The sequence below is a fragment of the Otolemur garnettii genome, unplaced genomic scaffold (assembly GCF_000181295.1).
Source record: "Otolemur garnettii isolate 467f Iridium unplaced genomic scaffold, OtoGar3 scaffold00083, whole genome shotgun sequence".
In the NCBI taxonomy this organism is placed as follows: Eukaryota; Metazoa; Chordata; class Mammalia; order Primates; family Galagidae; genus Otolemur; species Otolemur garnettii.
The window spans coordinates 5,213,589-5,220,823 of NW_003852478.1; the positions used below are offsets into that span (position 1 = coordinate 5,213,589).

Consider the following 7,235-nt stretch of genomic DNA (forward strand, 5'->3'; position numbering starts at 1 on the left):
AAAAAAAAAGATGGAAAATAGGGACCAGTAGAGCTGATGAAAATATATGTGCTCCCGGCCTGAGCCAGAGCGAGACCTCGTCTCTAAAAAATAGCTGGGTGTTGTGGCAGCCACCTGTAGTCCCAGTTAGTTGGGAAGCTGAGGCAAGAGAATCACTTAAGCCCAAGAGTTTGAGGTTGCTGTGAACTATGATACCACCACACTCTAGTGAGGGCAACAAAGTGAGACTTGGTCTCAAAAATAAAAAAGAAAATAGAAAATATCTGTGCTCAGAAGCAACCCCAGTTCACCAGGAATGACCTATGAAGCCCTATTCTGATCCAATAAATAGAACATTTGGAACTAAGAATGGACAGCATCACATTGCATTGAGCAGTGATTAGAACACAACTAAGTTTTAAAGTACTGTCCCTTATTTAAGTCCAGAAAATAGAACTAGGAACATAAAGTATTTGAAAGTTACCTAGTGATTAAATGAATATAAAAAAGTATTACCAAAAAAGAGTCTAATGATTTTCACAAGGTGGGGTGGGGGGGGGGTAATCTCTTTTCCCATTATTCTCCAGGCTTTGGTAGAATAAGGCCCTAGATAAACTTCCTCTAAGAAAACCTTTCTAACCTTGGAGCTACAACACACCTTGAAAGGGCCTACTTGGATCTACTCACAGGATTTATACACATCGAGAAGGACCAAGTTACACAGGAATGCACATTTATTAAAATGTTATTTTCCGTTTATAGGAGAGGTCCAGAATGGGTAAATGTATAATGTTTATCGATGGTTGCCTAGGGCTGAGGTGGAGTGGTGATAGATAGGGTGATGAAAGAGTTCTAAAACTGATGGTGGTGATGGAAAACACTAAAACCACTGAATTGTACATTTTAGATAGGGAAACTGTATGGCATGTGAATAGAAATGTTAACTCTTCACAAACCTTGACAAAGTAAAATTGCTGCATTATAGTCATTATAGATACTGTCCTGGTCTGCTTGACCCCATCCCTGACAGAAAGTACTAAGTTAAGTGATCCTTTTATTTATTTATTTATTTACTTACTTATTTATTTAGATGCAAGGTCTTGCTCTATTACACATGCTACAGTGCAGTGGCACAATCATAGCTCACTGCAACCTCAAACTCCTGGGCTCAGATCATCCTGCCTCAGCCTCCTGAGTAGCTGGGACTACATATATGTACCACCATGCCGGGCTGTTTTTCTGGGGGTTTTGTTGCTGTTGTTGTTGTTGTTTTGTTTTGGTAGAGATGAGTTTTTGCTAATGTTCAAGCTGGTCTCAAACTTCTGGGGTCAAGCAATTCTCCGGCCTCAGCCTCCCAAAGTGCTAGGATTACAGGTGTTAAACCACCATAAACTTGTTTTTATAAGCTGATTCTTTCCCCACAAATACAAAGACTAAATGGGGAGGAGGAGCGCTCGTAGGGTCCATTTTGCAAATGTTAAAAACACTTCACAAGGAATTTTAATACATTCAAAATAATTATTTGCATAACAAAAAAACACAAATCCTGATAAAGCCATCTATTTATTATAGCATTTTTAGCTTAAAAGAATATATTACTACTACATCAGCAAACTGTGAATTATTTGCTTGGATACAGATGTAGTCTTATAATGGTCTTTAAAATGGATGATTCCCATAAAGTAGAAGAAAAGACACATCTGTGTCTGCAGAATTCTGCCCCACAGGAATAGCAGTGTTTGCAATCCCAAAAAACAATTCTAGAAGTCCTAGAATTCCACAGGTCCATGACCGTAACCCATCTCCTGTAGAAGACCAGGTTCATTTCACTTTGGAAGAGGCAGAACAGCACACACGTGAGTGACTGCACGCTTCATTTCAGCTACCTCTAACCACACGTTCCCCTCCACACTGTCTACTTACCTTGCAACACAGACAGACTCAACCTCATCCTCAATGCCTCCCAGCTACACTCTATAGGTGCAGGTCTCAAACACTTGCTGAATGAGTAGAGATTTTTCCCACTGATTAGGCCACCTGGCTGCTTACAGTTGGGCTTTCTGTGAAGGAATCTTTGGAAACTCTTTCCCGCCTCTGGGCTAGCTTAAAGAAACACCTAGAACAAGAGACTCTTCTCACTTACTTCACCAGCCTAAACTGTAGCCCCCTTTTTAAATATGCAACCTGACGGTGGAGTAAAATCTGTCAGTGACTCAACCATGAATATTCTCTCTAGAGAAAGACCAAGAAATGAGAAGAAATTACACTTAAAGTGTGTACTCCAAAAATATTTTGGGTTAAAGGCATAAACAGTTTAGCACATAGGTTTTGATCAACTTTTTTTTTTTTTTTTTGCAGTTTTTGGCCAGGGCTGGGTTTGAACCCACCACCTCTGGCATATGGGGCCAGTGCCCTACTTCTTGAGCCACAGGTACCGCCTGGTTTTGATTAACTTTTATAAAGATTATGAAGTTTACATTGTGAACACAAACCTACCAGTGGCAGCTTTGTACCCTGAGAAAAAAAGAACCAGAATTACTGAGTGGAGAAATTCATTTTTTTAAGTATGGTTTTAGGTATATAAAAATCATTACCTTTACTTTATTAAATTTAAATAAATTTTAATTTTCAGGTAAGATGGTTGAAGACAGTCCTATCTAAAGGTAAAAGAAGGGTGGTGCCCGTAGCTCAGTGGGTACAAACACTAAGGCAGGTGGGACTGAATCTGGCCCGGTCGGCTAAACAACAACTGCAACCAAAAAATAGCTGGGCATTGTTGTGGCCAGTGCCTGTAGTCCCAGCTACTCAGGAGCCTGAGGCAAGAGAATCACTTAAGCCCAAGTGTCTGAGGTTGCTGTGAGCTGTGACACCACTGCACTCTACTAAGGCCAACATAGTGAGACTCTGTCTCAAAGAAAAAAAAAAAGTAAAAGAAGAAAAACATAAAGAATGGAAGACAAGGCTCGGCGCCTGTGGCCCAAGCGGCTAAGGAACCAGCCATATACACCTAAGGTGGTGGGTTCGAATCCCCAGCCCGGGCCCGCCAAACAACAATGATGGCTGCAACCAAAAAATGGCCGGGTGTTGTGGCTGGCGCCTGTAGTCCCAGCTACTTGGGAGGCTGAGGCAGGAGACTCGCTTGAGCCCAAGAGCTGGAGGTTGCTGTGAGCTGTGATGCCATGTGGCACTCTACCCAGGAGATAGCTTGAGGCTCTCTAAAAAAAAAAAAAAAAAAGAAAGAATGGAAGACATAAGCCCCCCAAACCATTAATAATAGACATGATAGATGGGGCAATGTAAGACATTTTCATTTCTAAATTACACATTTCTTTCATGTCAGTATTTTATAACTAGCATGTGATACTTTGGTGATAAGGAAAATGATGTTTTCTTTTCCTTTAAACACAAACACATACTTTCTACAAATAAAACTAAAGTTGAACTTCGTTATGGTTCACGGTTTTACACAGAACTGGTGGACTAATAAAGCAGCTCGAGTACTTTAGGCAACAGCAGTAAACGTGAAATGGCTCTAACTTCTGTTAATGGTTTTTTCCAACCAGACTCAACCATCTAATGAAGGAAATCTGTAAGTCAGACTTACAGACTTAGCTTGTACTAAGAGGATTTACTGGGAGCAAAAGAAAAGAACTATCACTTCTGATTAGGAGACCAGAGGAAGAGCTTGCAGGCAAGGTGACATCTGAGCTGGCCAGAGGCATGATCCCACTTCCTAGGTAACAAGAGTTGAAATTCAGAGCACAACTCTGTCCCTCCAAGATACTTTATACATAAAAATAGTGCAAGTAGAGACCATACACCCTGTCTACCACCAAAACTACTTTATTAAAAAATTACTTTTAAAAAAGTCATAAAGCCTTTCCCGCCCCACTTAGGTTTTCCCCACCTCCAAAGTTCCTTCACCGTTTTGATATAAACCCTGTGTCCCTGCCACTTGGTTCCTGTTACAGCACTGGGATAACCACTGTCTTTTTCCTACAAATGGTAATTTTGCATGTTCCCATTAAACTATATATATTTCAGAGCAAGACTGTCATCCCTTTCTACTTTATCTTTCATAAATACCCATCACTAGTTTCTACTTTATCTCCATAATACTTTTAAAATAAGTATGAACTCAAAAGATGTTGACAGATTAAATCTAGTTCTAATAACTGTGACATTAAGTGATCACCATCACAAAAGATGTCTGCGGAAGAGATATTACAAACAATTAAACTGTAATTTTACATAGAAAACAAAGAGCATCTGCATTAATATCCCTTCCCCCAGCAATGAGCCAACTGGTGTTCTTTGGTGTAACTTACTCAGAAAGATGTTTATTTTTAAAAACAAAAATCTTTTTTTTTTTTTTTAAGTAACTCATGCAGTCCAGTGCCTCACCACTGGAATCGCAGCATTTGGGGAGGCCTAGGAAGGAGGATCACTTGAGACGAGGCGTTTGAGACCAACCTGGGCATCAGAGTAAGGCCCATCTCTACAGAAAAAAGAAAAATGAGCTCAGTGTGCACCTGTAGTCCCAGCTACTCAGGAGGCTGAGGCAGCAGGATCGCTTGAGCCCAGGAATTTGAGGCTGTAATGAGCTATGATGATACCACTGAACTCTAGCCTGGGGCAACAGAATACGACTCTTGTCCTAAAAAAGAAAAGAAAAAAAAAAGAAAGAAAGAAAGAAAGAAATTCAAGCAACCTTTAGAAAACATTACCTTTTTCTCTCACAAAGACCTAACACAAGACATTTATTGAGCACTGGAAAGGTATTAGGTAGCACAATTTGCACGGAAATGCAAGACAGTCTCAGCTCCCAAGTATCTCAAGGGACAGTTCACAAATCAAAAAATGCACACATAAAAAATAATGTGCTTAAAACAACGTGGAAAACAGGGAGGGTAACTGGTGGGACCACACCTGCGGTGCATGTTACAAGGGTACATGTTAAATCTCCTAAGGGTAAAATATAAATATCTTAACACAATAACTAAGAAAATGCAGTGAAGACTATGTTAACCAGTTTGATGAAAGTATTTCAAAGCGTATGTAAAACCAGCACATTGTACCCCATGATTAATAGGATTTAATAAAAAAAAATTTTTTTAATGTGGAGAACATGAGAAAAAAAATGTTTTCTAGGACATAAAGCCTAGATATTTCAAAGGTAATTATTTATGTATACTTTTACACGTGCTTTCTCAAATAAGCTTATTTATTATTTCTAAAATCTGATAACGAAGACAGAAATTTGGAAATTTGTTTTAACAGTCTATTTCCTAGTACAAGATGCAAAGAAAGATTACGCCTAGAGGTTTACCTGACATCCTTATCATGGATCAAAAAATAAAGAAAAAAAGAAACAAAAGGAAGAATACCAGGTGTAACATCAGATACCATCAAGATTACTACTAAAGATGTTTCTGACTACATTTCCTAAAATCTTAAGGATAGAATTTTCTTTCAAATGTTATTATCTGTACTTGACTTTCAGTTTTCCAAAAAAGTTTCTCTGTTGTTACTGCCGAGCCCAGGAACTTATTGATACAGTGTTCCCTACAGAAGTTCCTAGATCCTGAGTTCAATGAACACCTTAAAAAGTATTGCTGGCTCAGCGCCAGTAGCTCCGCGGTACACCAGAGCTGGTCAGTGCGAATCCAGCCCCGGCCTGCCAAACAGCAATGACAACTACAACCCAAACATAGCCGGGCGTTGTGGCGGGCGCCTGTAGTCCCAGCTACTTGGGAGGCCCAGGCAAGAGCATCGCTTAAGCCCAAGAGTTGGAAGTTGCTGTGAGTTGTGAGGCCACAGCACTCTACTGAGAGCGATAAAGTGAGACTCTGTCCTACAAAAAAATAAAAGTTAGTACTGCTAAGAAAGAAAAAGAGAAAATGAAAAAAAGAAAAGAGGAAAAAAAAACTGGGCCAAGTGTTCATTCCTTAAACAAGTAATTTCACAAAATGATTTAGAAAAATGAGCTGGGTAACAAGCTCATGTTTGATAACAAGTAGCAAAACAAGACCACAGACTGACACACCCACTGCAACATTGTTTGTAGGGTTGTAACTTGCACATCCAAGTACTCTAGAAAGTATTTGCAGAAGAGGAAACTGTCAAAACGAGTACTTATGAAAACATTCTCCTCTAAGTAAGCCTCGAACGAGGGCTGTACCGTTCCTGTGATTTCTTTAGCCAGTATTGACAAGTATCGTATAATGATAATGCCCAGGATGAAAGATCCCTTATACTTCTTTTATCATTAGTAAAAGTTGCTGTTACTAATCATGATGACCATAAATTCAGAAGTAGAAATCAATTTTACAAAAAGTATCTGCTAAGCAAAGTAGCATTTTATAAAACCATTTTATTCCCCTCCTCTAGATCTCGGTAACCTGTTTTGCTGTGGGGTTTTTTTGTTTGTTTGTTTGTTTGTTTGTTTTTCCCCTTGCCTTCCTAAAGAGCCTGAGCCAGTGAGTCCGGGAGGTAGTATTTTACACAGTTCAAAGGTGAAAGCAAATTCAGCCCTACCTAGAGCTCTTCCCCTCACCACACAACCCCGTCTTTACTTTTCACAGCTTGGCCTGAGAGAGGTTTTATGCTCCCATACAATTGCAACTCCCCAAGAAATGAGATCGTAGGTGGCGAGGAACGAAAGTGGGGTGGTGAGAAAGACTGACAACAATCAAAACCACCTCGCCCTAGAAATGAGCCTCTCCAGAACGCAGGAAGCGAGGCTCTGCCCAAAGAACCTGCCGCCCGGAAGCAACTTCATCGAACGGCCAAGAAAAGTTGCAGGGAGGAGCTCGCAGCCCCGGCCGCCGGCTCCGGTGCCGAGACTGAGAGCGGCAGAGACACTCCGGAGGCCGAGCCGGCCTCAGCAGCCGCTGCGCCGGGCGTGGGGCTGACCCCAAATCCGGAAGGCTCCGGGTCCGGGGTGCGCGGCCGGCGCGGGCACAGCGCCTGCTCCCCTCCCCGCGACCGCGAGCAGTGGGCGGGGAGACCAGCGCGCAGGCAGAGGCGGACAATGCCGGGCCCGGCTGGCGCGCTCCGCAGGTCCCCAACCATCCCTTCCCGCCTGGAATTGCCAGCCCCGCGCTAAGTTTGATCCCCAGCCCGCCTTTCCCAGGCGGGGCGGCGAGGCCTCGGCCGCCCATCTCTGCCACCCCTCTGCAGCCGCCTTCCTGCTCGCGGGGCGGCTCCGCGAGTCCGTGGACAGGCGGGCGCGCGAGCAGAGCGCGGCGCGCAGA

At 42.3% G+C, this 7,235-nt stretch overlaps 1 protein-coding gene across 8 annotated transcripts in view; it reads right to left on the minus strand.

Moving 5' to 3' along the window:
* FRYL (FRY like transcription coactivator) overlaps window positions 1-7,235 on the minus strand; it is a 260,014-nt gene that overhangs the window by 252,109 nt on the left and 670 nt on the right. The gene's annotated exons all lie outside the window — the stretch shown is intronic.